Source organism: Bradysia coprophila (assembly GCF_014529535.1).
Source record: "Bradysia coprophila strain Holo2 chromosome X unlocalized genomic scaffold, BU_Bcop_v1 contig_38, whole genome shotgun sequence".
Classification (NCBI taxonomy): Eukaryota; Metazoa; Arthropoda; class Insecta; order Diptera; family Sciaridae; genus Bradysia; species Bradysia coprophila.
The window spans coordinates 382,451-409,108 of NW_023503327.1; the positions used below are offsets into that span (position 1 = coordinate 382,451).

Genomic DNA, 26,658 nt, shown 5'->3' on the forward strand with positions numbered 1-26,658 from the left:
TGTAGCTTTGCTGGGAAATATCATGTCATTTTGACTGAGAAAATTATGATTTACTTCCATTGAGATCTCTATGATTCCCATGATTCCTAAATTCGAAGGTATTCATGGTAATTTTGATATCTTAACACCTTTTCGAGTCAATTGATACAAAATTAAAATTTCTTTGAATTTTCGTGTCAAAACTAAACTAGCAGCATCATAAAGTTCACTGGAAAAAATCACTACCGTACGATTCATCAAAGAAGATTCTCCAAATTCTAGTATGTTTTGTCATACAATTAATTTCTAATGTCAGAGCGCTCCTCTTTTTGTAAACCAAATTCACTGCTATTACATACGGAGTTAAAATCCGTTACATAGATAGTCGTCTGAGATTTATGATTGTATTTTCTGACAAATCTTAGTTGAGCGATTTTTTGTTGTTGTTTACCGGTGAATTATTTGTGTTTATTAAGCGAAATACGGAAAAACGCGTTATTGTTAACCAATTTTATCAACAAGTTCTCAATGCTATAACCCATTAATTATTATCATTTCATCTCATTTACAATTGAGACTGTTGGGATCAAAAGTCGGTCTTTTCCATCTGTCAAAAGTGACGTTTTAAACGTCAAGTACAAAGTTTTGAAAAAACGGTCAAAATTGTTGGTGTGCTTGAATTGAATCATAAGTACAATAGAATTAATAAAAAGTCGGTGATTGAGTAACCTTTTTGTAAATTTAGACTTTTGACGTATAAAACGTCACTTTTGACAGATGGTAAAGTCTCAATTATTGTGCGTTTCCAGCTGAGACTGTTGGGATCAAGAGTCGGTCTTTTCCATCTGTCAAAAGTGACGTTTTAAACGTCAAGTACAAAGTTTTGAAAAAATGGTCAAAATTGTTGGTGTGCTTGAATTGAATCATAAGTACAATAGAATTAATAAAAAGTCGGTGATTGAGTAACCTTTTTGTAAATTTAGACTTTTGACGTATAAAACGTCACTTTTGACAGATGGTAAAGTCTCAATTATTGTGCGTTTCCAGCTTAAGTTATTTAATTGTCTGGTGTATTATAAACAACTGATATTTGATGCGGTAAGCATTTTTTATTTTTTACAAAATTCGTTTTTTTTAAATTTATTAATTAAAGCCGGAGCATTATAATTTGATCGATTCTACTCATTTAATTCATTTTTAAATAATTGTAGTTTTCGAAGAAATCATTTCGAAAACATTACAGTAAAAAAGCTTAGACACGTGCATTTGAACGGATTACCCGCAGGTATACCGCGAGTAAACAGCTCTAATGCGCATGTGTAAGCTTTTATACTGGAATGTTTTCGAAATGATTTCTTCGAAAACTACAATTATTTAAAAATTAATAGAATCGATCAAATTATAATGCTTCGACTTTAATAACAGCGCATTAGTAATTGAACCTTAAAACAAAAGTTGAGATAAAAATTTTCGTTCCATTGGGGCTGGTTAAAATCTTACTGAAAATTCCTTGTAATCCAATTGGACCAATGTAACCCAATTTTTTCATGTCTACCAACCTAAAGTAGAAAAAAATATCGTCGACATCTCGACATGTTTTATTTTTCCTAATCAAGTTTGAGCGTCGAAGACAAGTACTTAATCATTTGTGGACATAGATAACTGAAACTAATGTAACCCGAACATTAAACGGTATTTAGGGTAACTTAGCTTTTTTGTTTTTTTAACATTTTCATTGAATTTTTCAATATCTGAATGGAAGTCAGAACTACAATCAAAAAGAGGCCAATAAAAACCAATTTAAACCAATCTTAAGACTATAGCGAAGTGTAGATCTCTCAGGGGTCTAACAGAGTTTCACTATTCTCGTCCTTTCGATTTTTATTTCGGGCAATTCATTGGCTTTCTTTGACCCATAACCCAAAAGCAAGCACGACTAAAGGAGTCGTCCACAAATGACGTGACGTAAAAGTACCGCAAAAGGTGTGGTGTCATTTGTGAACGACCCATTGCATCCTTTACATGTAGAATAACGTTTAATTTTACATTTCTACAGATAAAACGAAGAATGAAGGACTTCAAAGCCGGGCCAAAACACCAAAAGAAACAATTGAAACACTGCAAGCGCAAGTGCAATTGCAAGTATGGTTCTCTTTACTTCAGCAGAAGTGGAGCAGATGCCAGTTTCATTTGCTCGTCCGTCCACAAGCAGTCAGTCACGTCGTAATAAGAGTCACAGTCACACAGTCATATGGACTCACTACAGCCGCGGCAATTTATTACGGATAATATAATAGGGTTCTGCTTTGAATACCTCCAGCAGGAAGTCTACAAAGGCCACGATAAAATATTGTTTTTGCACCTTGTGGTGGTGCAGCTTCTAAAAATAAGTGCTGACGCCGAACAACAAATTAAAAATCTCAATTCATAATCAGAAGATTTCATCTTCCTGCCAGTGAATAATAGTGAACACGAAAACGATGCTGAAACACACTGGTTTCTCTTAGTCTTTTCAAGACTAGACAGAAAGTGTTATGTACTTGATTCGACACACAACGAGGAAGTTCTGGCAAAACATACACTTTATACGAACGATTAAAACTACTACACAAAGTCGCCAACATAGATCCGGATCAAGGGTTCAGCTATGGATGTCAGTTCCCGTAGTAAGTCTGAAACCAGAGAATCAAGCTTAATCAAGCATCATGATCCACACACCCGCCAGAAGACATTGAAACTACTAATTCAGAAAAATAATAATCATTTACAGCCAACAGTCGACTTGAAATGAGCCACTGCTCTGTTGAGTCTATTTATAATTTCAAAACTTGTAAGAGAGTTGTATGATATGTGGAAACATCGAACGCTATTCTGCCATTTTAGACGCCCTTTTCCTAGCCCTTTTCAGTTGTATTTAAAAGCTATAAAACCAAAAGAAAGTTGATAGAATAGAGAGGGTAAAAATACACGTCATGCTCGAGTCTCTCATTTTTTTTTTCTTCAAAAAAGAAAATGTGAAATTTCATTTTTAATTTTGTTTATTTATAATCCACTCTAGTTTCGTATTTCCGCTTGAAAACATGGTTTACTGTGTAGTACTTTGATCCGTTAATATAATTGCCGTCGTGGATCATGTTAAAATGAGTTTTTTTTTCGGACTGGAAAATGTTCATCTCTGATATAGCTACACTATTTAAAGAAGGCAAAAAAGCGAAACTCTTTTTACTCGCTGCATACACAACCGGAGTGTATCGTTGGTAATTGAGATTGTACAATGTAACAAGAGTGTAAAAAAAGGCAGCACTGGAATTTTAAAAGCTGTATCGCTCAGATTCTTCATTTCATTCTTTAAAAGTGCAAACTGTGGATGACGGTGTTGTACATAAAATGACAAAGGAAGCTATAGTACAAAAAGCTTTGCACTAACCTCTTTGAATATATTATTTTAAGCAGTCAGATTCAGATGATGCAGTGATGTTTATTTGCACACAAAACAACCACTTCAATGAAAGAAAGCAAAAAAAAGCGAAAGAAAACTTTCTGGTGTTCCGAGACAAATATAATTTCGGAAAATACACTCTCCGGATGGTGTGAAATAGTGCAACGACTATTCAAGTTTGTCTTATCTAATAAATGTGTGTTCCACCAACTGTTTAGTTTGTTGTGTAGTTTAAGTTATTAACAGGGAAATAGGAGCACATAACTTTTGTTTTATCAAACAAGCATAATTAATTTACGAGACTTAAGTTGTATATGATGGGCTAAGTGATAGGATTACTTACAGTGAAATTGAAAAATGCTGGAAATTATCCAGATGAAATAATGCAAGCGGTGGAGTGGAGCAGTATTAACAAGATAGGAAAAAGAAACGTTTGAAATAAAAATAATGAAAAATCTTTAGATTAGGCCTTCTTTGACATACAGCAATGTGCATTTTCATACAAAAACGAGCCATCAGAACAGTCGGAGCGTTTGCTGCGACTGAGCCCCGTACAAACCCGTATATCTATTGCGTACGTGACCCTAGTGCGTCTGTCACCCTACTTTGACCGTAAGCCTATTGCGCCGGTTAATGTAGTTAAAGTAAAATTATTATGGAATGTGTACATCTTAAAAATTGCGCATAGCGCAATTACGAAGCCCCGTACGACGTTCCTTTCAAATGAAACAAAAATTTCAAATCGCCCTAAAATTTTAATTTTTTGTGTATAAATACACATGGGGCCTAGTATCGGCCTCAGTCCGAGGACCCAAATTTTAATTTTTTTTTCAACAACATTCTATTCGGCCTTTGATTACCTTCCAAATGAAACCAAAATTACGAAAAACGGATGAAATTTGCTCGAGTTATATGTAAAATACACATAGGGCCCTAGTAGCGGCTTAGTCCAAGGACCCAATTTTTTTTTCAACAACTTTCTATTCGGCCTTCGATTACCTTCCAAATGAAACAAAAATTACGAAAAACGAATGAAACTTACTCGAATTCTATGTAAAATACACATAGGGCCCTAGTAGTGGCCTTAGTCCAAGGACCCAAATTTAATTTTTTTCAACAACATTCTATTCGGCCTTTGATTACCTTCCAAATCAAACAAAAATTACAAAAAACGGATGAAATTTACTCGAGTTGTATGTAAAATACGCATAGGGCCCTAGTAGCGGCCTCAGTCCGAGGACCCAAATTTTATTTTTTTTTTTCAACTACATTCTATTCGGCCTTTGATTACCTTCCAAATCAAACAAAAATTACGAAAAACGGATGAAATTTACTCGAGTTCTATGTAAAATACACATACACGCAAAAAAAAAGTCGTACGGATAAAACGTACATTTCGACGATGAGACCAATGGTTGAGTTATCAGTACAATGTATGAATAAAACGTATATTGGAAATTTCGCTTTTTTTTTAATTTTTCTAGAAATAATGTTACTATATTTCGTCCTTTGCCCACTTTACAGATGTGAGATCGATTACTTTATATAAAACAAAGTGCTGGGTTTCTCAAACGCGAATGAAAAAAAAAAAACATTGTCACTGGCGTGAATTGAACTGGGGACCTCTCGATCTTGAGTCAGTGACTTTCGCACTGAGCTAACTAGTTGTTGAGTTACGAACAGTTTACTTTGAAGAGTTCTTTTGTTTGTCATTTCCTTTTAAACATAGTAGAAAAAGGATGTAGTTTAGACGCAGTAAACTGATCTCATCATAAGAATGCAATTTTGGTGGGTTTCGTTTGTTTCTTTCGTTTTATTTGTTCCACGCCTGTTCCACCACATAGAAGTAGCGTTTGCCTTTACGCTTCTTCAATTCCACACGTTTGTGAGTGAAACGACACTCTTTACGCTTCTTTTGTTGACAACATGTGGAACGCTGTGGAACAATTAAAATTGTAGAATGCTAACCAATTGAGTTTTCAAACTTTAAAAAATAATTATTATTGATAATTTATGAAATTTTCGCCACATGTTCCTTTAAAAATATAATGTACAGTTCATCTAGAACACATGATCATAGGATTCTCGGTAGATTTGTACATTTTATTATGCAATTGTAGCTATACATCTGTTCCAAGGCCATACGAATTGTCAAATTTCATCCATAGACAACAGAACCTAAACAATTGCTCATGAAAAATGAGCTGTCACTATATATACGGGGCCTTAAAATTTCAGCGAAAAGCCAAGGTTATGTCGTCTATGGATGAAATCGTCGTGGTTCGGGTTGTCAAAGTTCGCGTTTACAGTTATTTGGAACAAACCTATTGAGCTAGAAAATCTGAGTACTTTTAAGCCAATATAATGACTGGTGAGACCGAATCCAAATATGTATTCTTGTTCTGAAATTTTCGAGTAAGTTAGAGTTGTTAAGGTCGGATGTTGTTGCAGTAATTATATTTTTTTAGGCTCCAAGAGATTGAAGGTTTTAATCAAAAATAGATCCGATTTTTTAGCCGCAACGCATCCATTTGTCAAGTCGGAATTCAATCATCACTTTTTTTAGATGTCGGATTTGGGCTTGTTGATTGGCAATGGCAACTCCGAATCCGATCAGAAACTTGTGAAAGTATAATGGTCTCATCAAAGGCCAGAGTTCAAAATTAAATACGCGTGATAAAATTAAATAATAGAATTCCATTTCCTACGCATTATAAGAACCTCTTTTTCTTGGATGAACTCTCATGGTTCTATTGGCAAGAAATTGATTTTCCGCGGTAATATTAAAATGAACGTTAAAATCGCGTTACATCTTTACGTCGAATTTTTTTAAAACATTGGTCGTTTCAAAGCAATCCAACAGCTTAGAAACCAAACGAGCAATACGACAATACAACAATTAATTGAAATGAATATTTAAATCGAATTGTTCTTTTAAATAATTTGTGAAACAATTCAGATATAACTTTTGACATCAACACCAAACATAATATTATTGTACGTCTTACATGTACACCATCCTACGTCGTAAACGTAAATCATGCTACGGCTAAAACGTACATTTCGACGATGAGACCAATAATGGTTGAGTTATCAGTACATTTAACGTATTATCTGTACATTTTTCGTTTTATGCGTACATCACTACGTCTAGTACGTAGAATGTACGTCTAAAATGTAGATTTTGTACATCTTGAACGTACATCCGAAATTTCCTTTTTTTGCGTGTAGGGCCCTAGTAGTGGCCTTAGTCCAAGGACCCAAATTTTTTTTTTCAACAACATTCTATTCGGCCTTTGATTACCTTCAAAATGGAACAAAAATTACGAAAAATGGATGAAATTTACTAGAGTTCTATGAAAAATACACATAGGGCCCTAGTAGCATTTCACTTCTAAGGCCCTAACTCACGGCCCACTCACCCGATTTTAAAAAACGTTTTTTTCCTGGATTGGTATCATTTGCCGTGTCATTTACATTTCCATCGTTTATTTTGCCACAAATATCACCAAAAGACCTTAAATCACTTAGGTGGCCCTAACTCACGAAAGACCGACCCGAATATGCCCATCTTCGAACTTAGCCTCACTATTTCGACTATCTTTCAGGGAAAGAAAATTTTTGAAATCGGATTTGATTTACTCAAGATATCGACGTGACAGACGGACAGACGGACAGACAAAATTTTTATTGCGGATTCGTCATCTATGAACATAGGCAAACACTTTGCCCTTACCGTCTGCTTCGAATTCCATCAATTACACACGGCATCGTAATCCTATAGGCCCCTTTGTACTTCGTACGGGGCTAAAAAATCTTTTAGATTTAGAGATTTACGTAAAATGTTTTAACTTCAGGGTACAAGCGGCTTTTCACTTAGCCACATTTCCTTCGTGTTGCCTATATATACATGCCAAGCATACGTGTCCGATGTTACAAAGTGTGGAAAGGGTACATATATGTTCCGAGACTGAGCGTGTGAGACGTATAATTTTTTGACAGATTTACAAAGATGAATTTAATGCATATCGTTTCTATTCTACTCGCTCTGTAAAGCTTCACTTGAGGAAAAACAGGAAATTACATCTTATTACACTGGAAACGGTAGTCAAATGGGGTATTTTCAAACAAAAACCAGTGAACATTAAACAAATGTCACGTTCCATTCCATAGAAAAACAATTGCACTTAAACTATTTAAACTAAGACAAAATATACCAAACTTTTGGTGACATGCTACATTAATAAAGGTACAAAGGTGCATGTCAAACTGTATCGCATGAATATGGCTCGCAACATCCGAATATATGCTGGTTTACGTAATATTTAATTCAAAAGTTGATTGTGCAACTATATGCTGGAGGTCTCGCAGATTTCGTGTTTACTCGGTTAATGTTATCGTTTTCAAAACTTCAATGTTACCACAACTGTCATGCTTTTTTCTTGTCCCTCATCCTGGCAGATTAAAGCAGGGATTTATTTTCAAAATATTTTTTAGAATTTTACGAATTTTAAGAAGGATGCCAATCCTAATTCATCTTTTTACGAAATGTAACGTAAAGGCGGTAGTTTGTTCGATCTTAGTGAGTTCGTCATTTTACAAAATACAACGCAAAGACGGGTTGTTCGATACTAGTGAATTAATCCTTTTACGAAATATGCTTTTTGTAGAATACGAGGGAATTCATCCTTCTACGAAATGAAACGTTAAGCCGTTTTGTTGGATCATAGGGAATTCGTCCTGTTACGAAATTTAACGAAAAGGCGGATTGTTCGATCCTGAAGAATTCATTCTTTTTATGAAATGTAACGTAAAGGTATCCAACAATACGCCTTAACGTTACATTTCTCAATAAGGTGAATTCCATAAGATCGAACAAACTACCTTTACGTTACATTTCGTAAAAGGATGAAATCCTCAGCATCGAACAATCCGCCTTTACATTAAATTTTGTAAAAGGACGAATTCTCTAAGATCGATCAAACTACCTTTACGTACATTTCGGAAAAGGATGGATTCCCTAGGATTGTGTACAAAACAAGTTTCATTTTCAAAATATCCAGATTTTTTATTCAAACTTTAATTTTTCCGGGTGCCAATAGTCTCTTTATTATACTGTGGCTAATGGCACCAGGTGCGATTAGCATTAGAATAATAAAGAGACTATTGGTACCTGGTGCCATTAGCCACAGTATTATAAAGAGACTATTGGCACCCGGTGAAAATAGCATATTCGTTTTAATAATGAACTTTTTGAGTTAAATCACATTTGAGTCAATCACATTGAATTTCTGAAAGAAAAACAAATCTACCCAATGTCTTACAGGAGAATCGAACCAGAGACACTTGATGGGAGCTACTTTTTATTTCAAAATTTAATGTCGATTCATTTTCGCCTTAAAAGTTCATTAAGATTATTCAAACATTCCGACGTTCGAATTGCTAATTCTTAGGAATCGATCAAAAATCATTTGGTCTAACGTGTTGCAATGTTGCTTTAAATTTAAAAACAGTTGCTAGTGCAATGCTCAACACTTAGATAAAAAAAAACTTTTTGATTCATTGGGCTATGCTCGCAAATTCATATATTTCACTTCACTTGTTTCCCTTTTTAACGTTGCAGACTGCAAAAAAAAAACTTTTTTATGATAATTTAGCATGTCTGCAAGTGAGTGCCAGTCAATGTAAATCTGAGCGTTGATATAAAGGAAAATTAAAATAAATTTTCAGATTTTTTTTTTCAATTATATAGCCCAACCACAGCTACCACATTCTTTACACTCTCTCTACCGAAAATAATTTTCTAACTGGAAAAATATTCCGGTGTCTTTTTTTAATTTACCGCAATTAAATTTTCTCGTTCGGAAAATTGTGGAAATCTTTTGTTGGTTGCTGATGTAAGTTTTAAAACAAATGTTTAATTGTTGTAGCTTTGCTGGGAAATATCATGTCATTATGACTGAGAAAATTGCAGTAGTTAATTTCGAATGACAGGGTAGAGAGAATTTGACATATTACTCCAATCACGATCCACGAAGACGTATTATTTAACAATATTACAGTGTTCGTTCATGCGTAATGTTATGGTAGAATAATTTCTTGTATCGAATCAGTTTCAGTTCGAGACATGAAAATGGATTCAAAGTTTTGCAGAATTTTCGTTATTTTTTTTTTAAATTGAAACAGACAACGAAAGGGTTTATACACCGTGTTGTACAGTACACAGAGAAAAAACAGCACGATTTTAGAATTTTAAGTATCGTTTCTGCATATTTCCTTGAAGTAGAATATATGAATAGGATGAAACACCAAGTTAAGTTAAGATCTTACAAAGCCATTTGTTGGCCTTCTTCATTTATTGGTTTTGATGGAGTGTCTCGAAACTTGATTAGCGGATAAACAATTAACAACATTTTGTTAATCACGAGATATTTGCGTATTCTAAAAGGCTTTTCCCATACGACAATGTGATTATGGTTTGCCAATTTACTTTAACATAAAAACGGCAAGCAAATCATTAAATCTGTTACTTCTTTTGCATAAATAATCACCTAGTGTTTGAAGAAAAATCTATTACTTCGCCTGGAAAATTGGTCTTTGCTCGCGATAACAGTTGAGTCAACCACAGCAGAGTAAAATAAGCCAGGCAGGAGCGGTTCATTTTCGAAACGTCAAATAAGGGACCTAATACACTGTATGAAAATGAACTCAAATGAACGCTGAATTGAAAAATTTCATTCGCAAAAAATATAGCGCTACTAGATTATTCAGGTCCCTTGTCAAATCAGCGCTCCTACCTGGTTAACTTTACTCTGTCGTGAGTCAATGAATCTAGTTACATTCACTTACCATTTGATGTGGGCACAATCGAGGTGGTGAACAATGTACTTGTTTTTGAGACTGACAGAAAGTGAAAAAATGCACTCGTTGATCGCGAGTCAATTCCTCGAACAGAAAATTTTGATTTTCGGGAAAAATCAACTCAGCGCCGGAACGTTTTACCAGTCAAAAGCTCGTGAAAGTAATATTGTACCGAGGTTCGCATCGGCGTAATATTCGTTTAAAAAAAAGGATTTCATCTGCCTCTCAATCTCCCTATCGCATTTTTCACTGTGTATGTTAATCCATCATCATCGATTAATAATACTTTGAAATGGCTTGTCTGTGCACTTTGTAATACTTTTGTCGTTGCGATTGTGGTACAAAGAACGGCACGGAAAAAAATGAATAAATATCGGAGTTCATCATTCCCAAATTCCAACCACATACAGATAAATATTTTCGAACAATGTTAGTCTTTAATTCCATATAGACGATATAGACTCGATCTATCAAAACCATAAAGAAATCAAAGATATAAAATATTGCAAACGACATATTATTTAAATTGATTTACTGATTTACTTCTCATACAACATATTTATGTTCTACCATTTTCATAAACATGAAACAAACACCCCTCAAAATGCTTTTATTTTCGAATTCAATGCTTTATTGTGCGGTAATAAAAATTGGCTCACGATCAAAAAGCTGCTAAGAATAGCTTTCATCATAGCAAAATGAGTTTAGTGTTGTGTACACACACAAAAAAAAAGAATGAGAGACTCAGTACTCAGTATATATTACGTTTTATAACTTTATGTATATATCATATCGTATCATATCTCTACAATACTGGAACACATTTTACTGTGGGATGATGATGTGGATACAATGTGTATGGTATTTACATTCTATTAAAATGTTGCAATTTGCCAAAAGAAATTCTTTGGTTTTCGGAATTCCGAATACAATATTTTCTGTGAAAGAAATCAGCATTTCTTCAAAAAGGGTGGATATGCTCTGCACATTTCACATTGCAGTACTAATCTAGTGCATATATCTATATATACATATTTTGCAATCCAAACCCAATATTTACACATATAGATACTTGTATAGGCATGCGAGAAGGGAGAAAGAGTATGTGTGCTGCAGCAATACTCATATATAGTTATCAAAGCATTTCCCGACCAAGCATTAGAAATACAGATATTCAACTTAGGGTCGACTTTTCCGTTTAGTAGACGAATATTTAGCATACAGCAATTCTGCATAGCAACAAACAAAAATAATGTGAAACAACGTTGCTAAGTGACACCGGGCTTAACTTAGGACCCAGTCTTCGATTGATTTATACATTTTTTGTTCGATTCTCCTGCTTGGTTTTTCAGATGCTTTTCCGTTTAGGATTCTCTAGATAATAAAATATTGAATGTTCCCCGAAAATATAGTTTACATGGCGCGAATACACACACACACATACGGAAAAGCAACATAAAATTTGTGTCTAAATGCTTGCCAATTTATCTTCAAATTAGCTTTCATTTGGCTCCGTTTGCGAATGCTAAAGCCAAAGCTTTGCCACATTCATAAAATATCCAACTGAGTTGGGTTTGTTGTTTTGGTTGAATTTTATGCATTTTCATTGAAATTGTTACTAATGCTGCTTTTAACATATTTTGAAAAGTTCATGGTGTGGCATGGTATAAATCAAGAATAATTTGCTTTTTAGGTTAGAGATTTTGTTTCGGCTAGTCAGTCTACCCTGGGGAAATTCAATTATGATACAGAATCAATTTATGCATAAGTGTTGCGGTTGTTGTTGGGCGTTCGGATATATGGAAATGGAATAGAAAGTTTTATTTTCTCGGTTCCTTCCCATAAATTAGCCGAATTTACATTCGAAACTACGTGCGTCGATCAAATTAATCTTTTCTTTAGGTGAAAGTCGTCGGTACCACCACCAATTTGTTTCAGACTCTAACGAATTGATAACCAGAAAGAGATTGATAATTATTTAGGTATCAGGGGGAAAAGTGATTTTCTTCCTGTAGTACCAAAACCGTCACATTCACTCACCAAATTTAGTACCGAAAGAGCAACATTCTCCCCTACTATTTTCTCTCAATTTTCATTCCCGCTTATGTCATTTTCGATCCTATCTTTATTCTTTCCCAAATGTGTCAAGTTGTTGTATGTACGCGAATGTAATGTTTTTAGTGTTTTGTGACAATGCATTGCATTCATACGGACTGCTTTCGGCATTCATTCGGATGTCTTTCGGCATTCCTACAGATTGCTTATTTTTCGACATTTGTGCACACGGAACGGACTTCTTTAGGCATTCATACGGATTACTTTCGGCATTAATATGGAATGCTTTTGCACCGGTATGTTGTTCAGTTTTGTTGTTATGTTTTGTTCGGAATGTGACTTTGGTACTCCAGGAAGAAAAATAGTATACAAACCACGGATCAAAAAGGTGTGTTTTAGACCACGGTGGTGAAAACGTCCAGGGATGGAGCGACGCGAAGCGGGTCTAAAACACACCTTTTTGATCCTTGGTATGTAACATACTATTTTTGGGGAGTGTGTAGTGTTGCAATGTTGCAATGTCTCAACACTCATTTTGGTATGTTTCACCGTACCTGTCACCCCTTTTTTGGCTAACTTTTGTTATCGCTTCCGATGACAGCAGCAGATGGTAAAATCCGTTCTCAAAAAGTTAGTTTTCCGTCACGTTCTGACGTTATTATTGTTTGCTATAACATTTTGTGCAACGGTTAGGGAAACGTAAAAAGCTCCAGAAACCAAAGGCTAAATTAAACTTAAAACAATAAGTCGGTGGCACCGACGGCTTTCAACTTTCCCCTTTCTTCTAAATAACGAACTTCATCATCCACTCATAACATGTCTCTATATAGGCGAGCTTCTGATTGTAACTTAATATTATGCATACATTTGCTATAAATACCATCATTTTTACCCTTAAAATTATGATTTCGATTAATTTCATATACAAAATGCTATGCCATGATATCTAGATAAATTATGAACTTATAAACGACATTGCAATAAATCAAAATGTATTTTAAGTGGGTTCGTCTTGAGAATTTATAGAATATGAATTTTCCATTCAACGGCAGTGAAGAAGTGTATGGGCTGGAGGGCTGCCGTTGAAATAAATTTATGAAAACGTTTATTGCTTATTCGACCGATCACTTTCAATTGTTTCGAATGGAAAACTATACAGATTTATGTTCCAAGTGGTGTGGGAGGTTGCGGGCCTTGTAACCACCGCAAAACTTTTATATATTTTTACAAGCGAAATTCTTTGAGCTGCTGCAAAGGAAAACTACGAAATCGTTGAAAATGACTCGGTTTCTGTTTCGAGACTAACTCGGTAATTGCTTTAAACCTATTACAAACTGAAGGTTTTTGATTCAAAATCTGGTACTTCTTCTGTTTTGACATACGCTCCGCTATAAGACAAACAACTAACTCTCGTTGCTTACTTTTGACTTTGTCGACAACAAATGGCTAGCTGTTTCTTTAAGGTTGAAGCTCTCTGAAACGAGGGTAATTGAGTATCGTGGATGCAGTTGACCGAGAAAGAAATAATCTTTGTTTTCACGTTCCAATTTTAAAACAAAATTTAATTTTTTTTTTAAATTTTTTCCCACCCAACATATGGAGTATAGTTGCACTCTATGACAGTCCACACTGAGGCCCGAATATTTATAACGAATTAAGCAATCTTGAAGCAGCCAAAGTTTTTCACTTTGAAGAAGTTTTATGCTGAAACTTTATCGAGAAAAAGAACTTTTCAAAAGTAGAACTGAAATTGTATTGCCAGGAATGCTATGACTGTATAGTTTCGGTAGCGGACGAGAAAACCAACCGAAAGATCGGAACACAAATGAAGAAAAAAAAAATTATCAAAAGAGATTTGTCGAAGCTGTAAGACAGCCTTCAGGACATCATTAAAACTCACTGCAGAAGCGGAAATTTTCCTTTGATAATTTCTAACCGGCTTTCATCCTCAAGGGAATTTTTTGTTTCCTCCTCCTACATGAAGCAAACTAGTTGACCCGCTCGTAAGGTTATTGGTTTAAGGGTCAGGGTGAAACTCTAAGAAACTTTTAAACAATTTTTTCTTTCAAGTTAATCCAGGAAAAGATTCCTCATTATGCGTAGCGATCATCCCGAACGAAATAAGTCCAAAACACGCAAAAGGCAAAAATTGTACAATTCCCTGAAAGCAGGTAAAACTAATTTGCCTTCCACCAACATGGCATAGCTGCAATGACTCTGTCTCCATATCTAAATACAAGTACGTCCCATCTGCGAAATGAACGAACCACCGCCCCAATTTTCTTTTTGTGCATACAAGTCATTTGAACAAGTTAGCACATTTAATTTCATGGCTTTGTTGTATTTTCCTTTCTGGCATAATTTGACATAATTTATTCCAGAAACATTTAAAAGGAAAAAAGTGAAAATAAACGGAGGGGAGTGAGTGTTGAAATACATTTTTAATGAGAAGATTGCAGTTTTTCGTTTTGGTTTTCACTGTCACGATTCTGCTTAAAGAAAAATTTAATTTTCACCTTGATGGGGTTGCATATTCGCTATCTACATCAGATGTTTCTAGCGGCCGGGCCGTTAGGCCGATAGCCGAAACGTTTCTCATCGAATTTCGCGCTTTTAGAATTTAGAAAAAAAAGACTCATCAATTGAAAGTCGAAGGCAGACACAACATGTTATTATTTTAAACTCAACTATTTACTCTGGCAATAATGTTTTTGTAAGACCTCGAATGTGGCAAGTGCACAGAGAAAAAGAGAATAACCACTCCAATCAAACAACACCATTGGCCTTACAGGAGATAGTTTTAGGCAATCAGTTCTTCGTACATACCAATTTTGCTTAACCTGAGACGAAAAGCTCAGGGGCGCAAATTGCAAGAACCGAATTTCCGTACACAGAAAAACAAAAACAAGACTCCTTTTCACATTTATTGAACTTCAGGGAAACATCCTTCGGAGAAACATCCTTTCGAAGGACAAACAGAGCTATAGCTCTTCCCTTTCTCGCACATCACGTAAAGTGGCGAAAAAGAAAAAAGAAAAGCTGTTTCGACCTCGAGAACTAGCGGCGGTCACAGGTCAGAGTCGACTGACCATCTTCAGTTGCTTCCGCTAGCCTCTTACACAAGACAGCAGCAAAACTTTCCATGAACAACTGTAGGATAGTTTGCATTGAGACATTGCCATCTGCTGATGGAAAATTGTGGAAGGCTGCTATCGATTGAGGAGGCTGAAAGAGTTACGTATTAAGTTTTGCATGCTCCCCACTGTCGACGAAAGTTGGAAAATGTAAGCACATATCTGTCGACCCGTGGAATTACATTTTTTTCTTTCGTCCCGCAGTAGGAAGCATATAATAGTTATTTGTGTATCTGTTTTGGACGATTGTTTTTAGGCAATTTCGCGAGTTACATGCGAAAGTGCCTAAAATCAATCGTCCGAAACAGATACTCAAAAAAATGTTCATGTAAGGGGTCGAAAACCAGAGAAAATCTCAAAACTCCCTCATTTTCGGCCCCGACACATGAGCAATTAAACGCCGACCAAAGGTGAGCGTTGTTTTTTTAACATTTTTGCTGTACTCTCAAACTTTAAATAAATTTAGGCATGAATGGTAAAGGCTGCAGTTTTCATATTTTATTTCGATAAAAGGGTTCACTTCATTTATATAACAATGCTCTTCGAACAAAATTAATTTGTTTTGTATTTTCGATAATTAAAATTTCGGTAAAACATGGATTAACAATTTAACATGCCGAGCGAAAAAAAATTAATTAAAAAAAAAAGTTATCGACAATTTTATCAAGAGGTTTCCGTTTTCCACCGTGCGTTACCAGTTATATTTGTGTGTTGTGTGTACTAAGAACTGGCTATACCCTGACATATATTTATGTAGAAAAAAAAAGAGAACCATTCGCCGATCGTATTTTTTATGAAGAGATAGATAGACCCGACTTTACGAACCTATTTCATGAAGTGAACAAAGCCTTGGGTTAATGCATGTAATTCAATAAATTTCTGAGAAAAGGATTTATTTTCCTGTTTGATTAGGCTTAGTTTTATGGACGTTTTGTAAGAGTTAATTTATTAAAACACTAAAATGTACTGTGGTTTCAGTCCGGTTTCGTCATACTTTCATTTAATTACGAAACATAACATTTTAATAATTTGCTTTCTTTTTTGTGGTGCAACTTTCGTTTCTGCAACTTCACCGTAAACTTTGAGATATTTTCCAAAGTGTGACGAAGCTTGATTAAGTTTTATGTAGTTTCCGAAAGTTTTGTGAATTTAGCAATGTTTCATTTGTTCGTTCATTTATTTGTTTTATTCGTGAAAAGTCTAAAAATTAAAATTTTTAATTTTATTTTTACGTTTCAATAAAATCAAACTTTGTTCTCACATTCATTGCACGGCTTTGTATTGTTTCTATTCACCTTTGAAATGGAGACTAGACCTGCCCTGATGCATACGGCATGGTCCGGTAAAAATGTGACGTTCAAAATAAGATCCCGGGCACAACAAAATTAAATATTTCCGGTTCGATCGACAATACGACACTGATTGCATATTTAATTTGAACTTTTAATTAATTCAGACAAAATAAATTAAATTTTAACAAAGTCTTTGAGTGACGAACACCGCTGGAATTATTCGGTAAAATTTGGTCGACAATGGGCTTTGTTGGTAATAATATGGACAAAACGACTGGGACAGAATTTGTTTTTATGTCAATTGACAGACGATAAAGGAAATAGAAATTTTATGTTCAATGTCTTGTAATAACGCAAAGAAGACGGTCGAATTACCAATAAACTGAATTTTGTGTAAAATGAATTGTTCGTCGTTTTATAATTCGAACCTGCAGTAATCGACGTCGACATTAATGGTCCTTCGAGCCGGATGGATTAACGGATATACAACCCGAAAAACGAGAAATTGGTGAAGAATAGCTGAAATTCGCGAAAATTGGACTACGTCAAATTCGGTGTGTTACCTGTTGCTCAAAAGATCATCGAACAAATTGTTACCATCATCTGATCTGGGGAATCAATTGCATTGATTTTAAGCGAGACAATTTTCCATTGATGGATGTTCATGATTTTAACGAAAAGTAGTTGTTAGGTTCGCACAATTGAGGTTATGTCGTAATGGATGTGGTGTGATCCGGTGTCGATGTTCAATGTTTAATGTGGTTATTTCATCATCTGTGTGCAGAGTGAATCGTAAAAATGAACAAATTGCTTAATCATCGTGCATCACATCAACGCTTAATTTATCGCTTGGAAACATTGTCAACAGTTTTCGACGAGAATTCACCAGCGTTAACGTCGAATTTAGAATTGCTGGAAGATTATTGGATCGAGCTCCAATCCGTACAGCTGAACATTAAAGACAAAACAGCTTTGGGAGAAAGATACGATAACAAACGTCTTCAAGTCAAAGCACATTTATCAAACCTCTTTTCGATCAAGAGGCTATGGCGTGTGAAAGTGCAGAAGCGTTACGATTGTTGTTACGAACGACACAAAAGTGTTTGCGCTCGTTGAATTCGTTGGGTGGATCAACAGATACTTGGGATTGGTTATTGGTTCATCTGACAACTTCAAAATTGGATCCGAAGACAAGACGTTATTGGGAACTCAAACATACGTCGAAGGAAGTGCCAACATGGCAAGAAAAATGGCTTGGAAAATGACTGGGACAGAATTTGTTTTCATGTCAATTGACAGACGATAAAGTAAATAGAAATTTTATGTTCAATGTCTTGTAATAACGCAAGGAAGACGGTTGAATTACCAAAAAACTGAATTTTGTCTAAAATGAATTGTTCGTCGTTTTATAATTCGAACCTGCAGTAATCGACGTCGACAGAAATTTGGTACGAACGGATATGCCTGAGGGATTCTTTTGAAAAACAGCCTACCGAAATCGAACGCATTTTCCAGTGGACTTTTTTATATGTGCCTAGAAAGGACTTCGACCCTAGAACTCAAAACCACTTTCAAAAAAATTCTTCTAAGCTTTTGTGACTGGTGAAAGGTGATCAAAAACCGAAAACTTGCACTTTTCTTACCAAAATATCTCCGGGTACACGAGCCGAACAGGGTTGTGTGGGGTGTCATTAGAAAGATAATCACATGTCCTATTGAGCCGAATAGAGACTCATTGGTTTTAAAATTATTCCACACTGAAATATGTGCAGTTGAAGTTTTCAACAGAAAACTTGCACTTTTCCTACCAATATTTCTCTAGTTACACGAGCCGTACATGGTGGTGTGGGGTATCATTTGAAAGGTAATTTTATGTGCTTTTGGGCCAAATATAGTCTTATGTGGTTAGGATGCATATGCGATGAAATATGGGCACTTAAACATTTCAACTTCTCATATTTCATCGCAGATGCTTTCAAACCCCCATAAGACCCTCTTTGGCCCAAAAGCACATAAAATTACCTTTCAAATGATACCCCACTTCACCATGTACGGCTCGTGTAACTGGAGAAATATTGGTAAGAAAAGTGCAAGTTTTCGGTTTTTGATCACCTTTCACCAGTCATAAAAGCTTCGAAGAATTTTTTTGAAAGTGGTCTTGGGTTCTAGGGTCGAAGTCCTTTCTAGGCACATATAAAAAAGTCCACTGGAAAACACGCCCGATTTCGGTAGGCTGTTTTTCAAAAGAATCCCTCCCTATGAATGAAATATTTGAAAGTGATTTTATGGCTTAAAAATCGAGTCTTTCTTCGACTTCTTTATTAGTACCCACCTTCGAAGCTAAATTTTTAATGAAATATGTGGATCTTTGGATTCTTTTCTACCCATGTAAAGGACCAGATTTTTCTTGTGATAATTTGTCCCAGAAACTAATCCTCACCCATAACATAACACCTTCCAAGTGTCGAATGTCATCATCATACCGGCTTACGTAGAACGATTTCTTGCAGTTGTATTGGAAGAATTTACACTATTACTGCGAATAGATCTCCAGACATTTTGTGGCATAAAATAAATCCCCAGATAGCCCCGTTGTCATTTCATATACGAATAGCGAGATTCAAATGGTGTTTCTTTGCGCTACACCCATGTCTTCGAATGTATTCACATTTTTAAACTCGACTTTCCGACGTTTTATGCAGATGTTAAGTGCAAAACATTGTAAATTGAACGGTATCTAGGCACATTTATCACGGCAAATCTGGTAAACTTTTCGGTTTTCGGTAATTTTCAAAGAAAAAGTAAAATATTCAGCGAATAAGCAGACTTTCATACCTATCGATAGTGTGGAACACCAACAAAACTTCCAAACAGGAATCTAAAAAAAAACGCAGAAAAGAAAATGTAAAAATGTTAGTACCCAAAGTAGAACAACTACGGCAAAGCTAACGAAAAACTTGAGAACATTCAGCTATCAAACTGGATCATTTATTACACACGTGTAAGCTTTGAACTTTATTATTTAAATTTTCGGGAAAAACAGATAACCACTTGAGAGCAATGTAATATTACACTTTTATCTCCTGCAAGCTGATATTTCATACATTACGCGTTTCTGCATATAAACACAAACACATACATAACCACAGCCTATACGATTGGATAATTCACACATAACCCACCTAGGGTAAATTTACTTTCCATCTACATATTTGAAAAAAAAATCGCCGAACGGCGGAAGCGAACACGGGACCAGCAGCATATCAACCAAACATGCTGACCACTACGCCAACAAATCACATAACGCGATGCAATTGGTGTCGGTAGTGGTTCGTTAGTCACTTCTACATCGATCAAATAATCAGAGTAGTCGGAATGATGTGATTTGAACGAAATGTTGAGGTGGATAGTATATGTGTGTGAGTAAGTAAATAAAGGATTCTCTGTATGATGTTTTTTTTGTTGTGAATGCGTTTTAAAACACAATGCTTAATTAATTAATTTTAAATCCAAATTTTTGTGGTTATTTCGCTAATGTATGAAATATCAGCTTGCAGGAGATAAAACATTGTTCTACCTTGGTGTATATTTCTCGAATCACTTCTTATGTACAATTGTATATACACTCGCTGGCGCTCGTTATATACAATTGTACATACGAAGTTATTCTCGAAATATACATCAAGGTAGAAAATGTACTATTAACCGAGCAACGATGCATGTCTGTTAAAAACTCACACCCCATGAAAACATTTTGCCTAAACGCAAGGTATCGAACGGAAAATGGTACACGCCGGTAATTTTATTCGTATAGCGCCGGTTTAGGTCGAATTTTTCGGTTTAATGGCATAATTTTCGGTGTTTAATTATATTGACAGTGTGTGTGTGTGTGGAAGATTCACATACAAAGTTTCTGGTCTGGTTAGTTACTATTTCATCGAATTACTTATGCGGTTTCGTTAACAATAAAACTTTAAGTTACATGGCGTAGAAATTGGTGGGAACAATAAGTTCAAAATGCAATTAATTTTGTGATTTGGGCACAATGGAATCATTAAATCTTTTACTTCGTTTGTTTTTAAATATTACCTACACAATGTTATCCTGAGCACAATAGACTTATTAGGGGCCAAGGGCACTGGAACAAGCTTCATCAACAGCTAAACAGACACACTTCTATAAAATTCTACACTGAAGGTTCAACTGAATGACAAAATTGCAAGCTACCATTGTCTAGTGAAATGGTTGAAGTCTTCCTGCTAACGTTTTGATGACTACCATTTCCGGTAAAATAAAGGAAAAAATTGACACAAAACTGTAAGGAAAATGCAATTTTTACGAATCGACTCCATTGGCTGTGTAATAAAAGGAGAAATTTTTTCCAGTTTAAGGAAACTGCAACCAAACGATGACTTGCAGCGAGAAAAAGTGGGAAATTATACTAACTCAACCGTGAAACTTTTAAGCGTTCCTTCTCTTCGTCTTCGTTCTTTAATTGCCAAGGTCTGTTGTTCGCTCGTAAAACCAAAAGCGTTAGTCAATTAAGTATAGTGAATATTACGAACAGTGCCGTTACATTATTTATTCAAAGAACATATAACTGCAGCTTTTACCGACACTTTGGCTGGAATTTTCGTGGTATAATTACCGCTACAGGGCTTTTTATTTTAAATTTATAGAATTGATTTATATTTAAACAAAGGGAAATCGGAAATGCTACAAGAGAGTGGAAATAAAGATTTCCGATGAAATGGGAAGTTTATGAAATAAAAAAGTCAAACGAACTTAGACGTCCACTTAGAGGAGCAAGTTTCCAACTCTCGTTCATTATTTTGTACCTCTACATACAGATGTAGACAGACACCAAACAACAAGCAAGTAGCATTATGCGCAAATGACGTATAATTTATAAGTCAACTTATAGGTTAACGCCGCAAACATCGCACACATGTATTACTCATTCACATAGGCTCTGCTGTAATCTACTAATAAGTAACCTTCCAGAACTTATTGTAAAGTAGATGTGACTTATAATTTCCAGCTTATAAGTTGACTTATACATTATGTACGTCATTTGCGCAAACTCTTTATTGTATGACTTATTTCATCTAGGTTTTGAACAATTTTCTCTCAAATATCAATTATCAAAAGTTGTTAATTGAAACCCCGATGCGATGCGACAGAATACCCGAATCCGAAAAGATGAATCGGACCGGGTTGGACTCGGATTTTTTTATTATCCGAGTTCGGAAAACCTGCTCATCTCTAATGTTTTTAATAAAAAGTGAAATTAAATTACACCCGACCTTCCTCACACTACATACGATTAGATGGTATCGATCTAAGCGAAATATAATACGGATAAAATAAATAGACAAAGTAAACAAACTAAGGATCAGTACCGCACGAAAATCCCGTACGTAAAACCATCAAAAGAGTAGGTGAGTTTGGCGCAGTGAATCTGCCTTTGTCTTCGGAATATTATATATTTACTCGATGTATTTGAGTTCATTTGTTCGGTTTTAAGTTGCTTAATATACGATAATACCACGAGAGCTTAATCAAAAATCCCGCAATGTCTTTCATCTGATTTCTTGTTTAGCGATAAGCCCCTTCTTTTCCATCGGAAAAGTTTTTTTTTTGTTTCAAGAACCTTTATTCGTCGTCACCCCCCTCACCGCCAAACAATATTATCATCTCAAAGTAAACAAACAAATATGTGCGAAAGGCAAAGGCATATTATACTGATATACGTATGCAATTCACATCCATATAAAGACAAACATAACAAATAGCGCAAATACATTAAATAGTAAATGATTCAACTTTCTCAATAACTGTGTCCCCGTTGGGAATCCGTCGAGAAATGTATGTGTTCTCTCCCTTTTCTCTTCCCCATTGTCTATGGGAGATGGGATATACCATTATGTTATAAGTTCAACAATTTTTTTTTTTGGTATAATTTTGGTTTTGTGAAGATTAGGATAAATAGTTGGAAAATGACGCATCACACCCGTCGCTTACAGTTTACAGTTTATTAGCTTCTTTTGTTCAGCCTTATACATTTATACATATACGGCAGGTAGGAGAGGCCCCATAAAAACCGACAAATGTACAAATAGTTAATTTAAATGCCGCTTCCATGCTACTTTATGTCTACCGAAATTTAAATCAACATAATTATTCCAACGGAATTATTTTCCCAACAACGTGAACTTTTCGGTGTATACCTATATAATATTCTAGCACGCCGTTTATCCACTGCACGCGATTGCATGCATTTATACCTTCTTTTTTCAGAATTATTTTCCTCTCTCTATACTGCTACTCTATCCATTTTTGACATAATACGTGTTGTCATGTCATCGTGACGACTTTTGGACAATTTGAATCCTTCTCTATACACTTCAAAGTTGTTGTGGTTTTTATTTTTCCACTGTTTGTTACTCCTGACTCGACGTAGTCGTCTTGTTTATTACTACTTTCGGGTTTTCGGGTGATATATCCATGCATACACACATATTACGTTATATAAATGGTGTTGTGGTTCGGTGCTTGCAGGAATATTATACTGTCTGCTGCGGCTAAAGTTCAACCACCATCATTAGGCATAATCATGAATAAAATATCACCCTCGAAATGCAATAAATCCTCGTCTATAAAAACTTATACATTCATTTTTATTTTATGGGAAAACGTAAAATTAGGGCCCTAAAAACAGTCGGTGCTATTTTCCATTTCCGCATTTTTTCCTTTCTTTTTTTTCTTCTTGCCTTAACCGAAGTTATTTTCTTTCGGATTTATTTATTTATTATTATTTTCTGTTGTTGTTGGCTAAATATCAATGTAGGCTATCGGAGCACCCCAAAAAAAAAAAAATAGATTCCATTTACTACTTAACTACATAATTCCCATTATATTGGGCACTAAAAAAAGTTCATTTTACAATTTGGCAGTACTCCCACAGATTTTCATTCCACCGTGGTCAAATTTCATACATTTGCTACACTCACTTGCAACACTGGCTGAGTTGTGATTTGGGAGTGGTTGTTGTTAGAAATCCACAAAACGTCCGTGTAACAAATGTATCAGTTCGAATCAAAAGTCGGTACTTTCCATTTGTCAAAGTGACGTTTTAAACGTCAAACGAAAATAAATATGCCAAATAGTCGCAAAATATCTTATTTTTCCGTAATTCTAATGAAGAAACAGAAAAGGAAAAATAAAAGATTTTACGACCATTTCGCATATTCATTTTCGTTTGACGTTTAAAACGTCACTTTGACAGATGGAAAAGGTTAACTTTGATTCCAACAGACAGAAATGTAAATATAAATTGCAATTTTAGGATTTTTTGTTAGGTGTGCGCTCGTGACCAGCATTGGAATAATAGTTATTTACGTATCTGTTGTGGACTGTACATTTTAGGTAATTTCGCAAGTTATGGCCCGAATGAAGTCAGATGCGTATACAACATTTCGGCCCCGTCACTAGGGATGGGAGACGTTAAAAGTTATCGATAATATCAATCGAAAGAAATTATCGATAATCGGTTAATCATATCGTTATCGAAAATTTAATAATTATCGATAATTATCAAAATATCGATATCTTGATATTTATCTGAAAATTCATGATAATATACCGATATATCGGAATATATCGATAAATATCGGATTTTCGGACCGAAATATCGATATATCGAATTATCGATATCTTGATAATTATCAAAATGTCAATAATTATCGATTATCGATATTTTTTTGATAATTTTCCATAAAAAAAGTCGATAATTATCGATTATCGATAATCGATAATTATCGATAATCATTATCATCATCGCCCATGCCTACCCGTCACATGAAATATAAATTTCATTAGACGAAATGTATGTTCTTTTAAAAGTTCGCCCTTTACTGCATATCGGACTTAAAAGTTCGCCCTTTACTGCATATCGGAGCCAATCTACTGCTAAAAGTTTGATAAATCTCAGCTTGTCGTCGTATGTTCAAACTAAGGCAAGGGTGAGTTTGAGTATCTAAACTATTTTAATCCAAATTCAAGTTTGTAATCTTTCCATGGCAACAGTTTTCGTGGCAGCGAACGGTTTCCATAGCACCCGTTTCCGTGGAAACAATTTTCATAGCAACCACTACCACAAGAACAATTTTCTAGAGAGTCACATTCATCAGCCTCGATTAGAGTTGTCTTTAACCGAGACTTTTGATTACTCATAAATATAACTTCTAAGCGCTTTGAGTCCTTCAGTCCAATCTATTTAGACTAATCTAGCTTCATTTTGTCTTGTTTTACGCGAGAAATGGAGAGAACCGATTCTGATTAACTGAGTCAGAGTTTTGGGAGTAACTAAAGTTTTGATTTTTAGAGTTGGTATATCTAAATCAATGTGCTCTCTATTCCAGAATCTAGTACTTCAAGACCAATACATACTGAGTGGTTAAAGTTTCTTGCTTGACGAAGGATCTATTAAATAGTTTCCACAATCAACAAAACTATCCATTTCCTTCCATTAGTTTTCGTAGGGTGACACATTCCAAAGCGAGCTTTAATACGAACAGTTGTTCAAAAGAAAAAAAAGACAAATATGCGGCTGGTGTTAAAGCAAGTGTATTTGGGTATTTTACCCTGTCTTATTTAAAATTCGTAAATTTTACGGGAGATTTTTCCGATATTAGATTACAAAACCACACAATTGCAATATTATGCCGGCTAGAAATCAGTTTGTAAAATAAATTCAAAACCTACGACCATACAAAAATTCTATTCCTTCAATTTAGTAATTTTTTTGAGTTTTTTTTTATTGAAAAATGTTTCTTAGAAATCAACATTTAAAAACTAATCGGTACAAAAAGGTGATTATTTTCCAGTTTCAATTTTTGAGGTGAGAATCACAAAGAGTTCGGAATATTCCCTTGACAAATTTGTCCTAGTCAAATTTTATACATAATTCGGACATGTGGGATCACTGAACAATTTTTTCATTTCAATAATTTTTATTGCTCTTACCTGAATTATACGATGAAATTATCCAAACCACGAAATGATGAAAATCTCGTTGTTTCTTCTTATTTTACGGTTCGTTCAGGATAACTGTTCATTTCAATCAAACACTGCACATTGTATGCCAAAAAGAAGTTAAACGAAATTCATTCAAAATTAACAACAAATAATTACACGGTCGTTGCTAACACCGAAACTAACTCGATTCCACAAGACAATCGTATCCGGCATTTTTCTCCTACACACCAAAATAATACCCCATACAAGAAAACCGATTTCGACTATTTTCACCGACCGAATAATAATAATAATAAAAAAAAATGATGAACCGAACACCGGGTTTTTTTTTCCTCTTCTGTACAGAGTATAATATTGAAACAGAAATGGAATTGTCGGTCTTATTTAATCGAACACAAAACGTTTATTAAAATGGCATTCGATATTTTCCTCTTTTTGTTTTCTTCGTGTGGTTCCCAAATATGTACTCTTATTCAATTGGTACAGAGTTTCAATTAGAATCGTATCGATTAAAAAATATTTTGCATAGAGACGATTGTCTGGATTATACACGGCACGATTTGCACGATTCACATAGTACTTTTATTTTTGGTATTCTTTTTTATGTATTTTAAATAAAAAAGGATTTTGTATTCGTTGCATGGAACTTCATGAATCACATTTAATTTTGGTAAACGAAAATCCGTAGATTATTTTCGGTTGAAACTATTGCCGAATCAAAGACACACACACGAAAAATAAATAAATATATTTTTGTGTTTAATTACACCACTTTTCTCTCAACACACAAAAATGATATTAAATATTGTTTCCGTCAAAACACTGTGTGCTGTTTATAAACTACTATATTAGAGTGTAC

The 26,658-nt window shown here is 34.9% G+C and overlaps 1 protein-coding gene across 1 annotated transcript in view; it reads right to left on the reverse strand.

The window, feature by feature from the left end:
• Positions 1 to 26,658, reverse strand: part of LOC119069614 — a 40,694-nt gene extending 14,036 nt beyond the window's left edge. The window contains exon 1 of the mRNA XM_037173706.1: positions 25,788 to 26,658. The gene's annotated coding sequence lies outside the window, so the exon portion shown is untranslated. The remainder of the gene's footprint in view (positions 1 to 25,787) is intronic.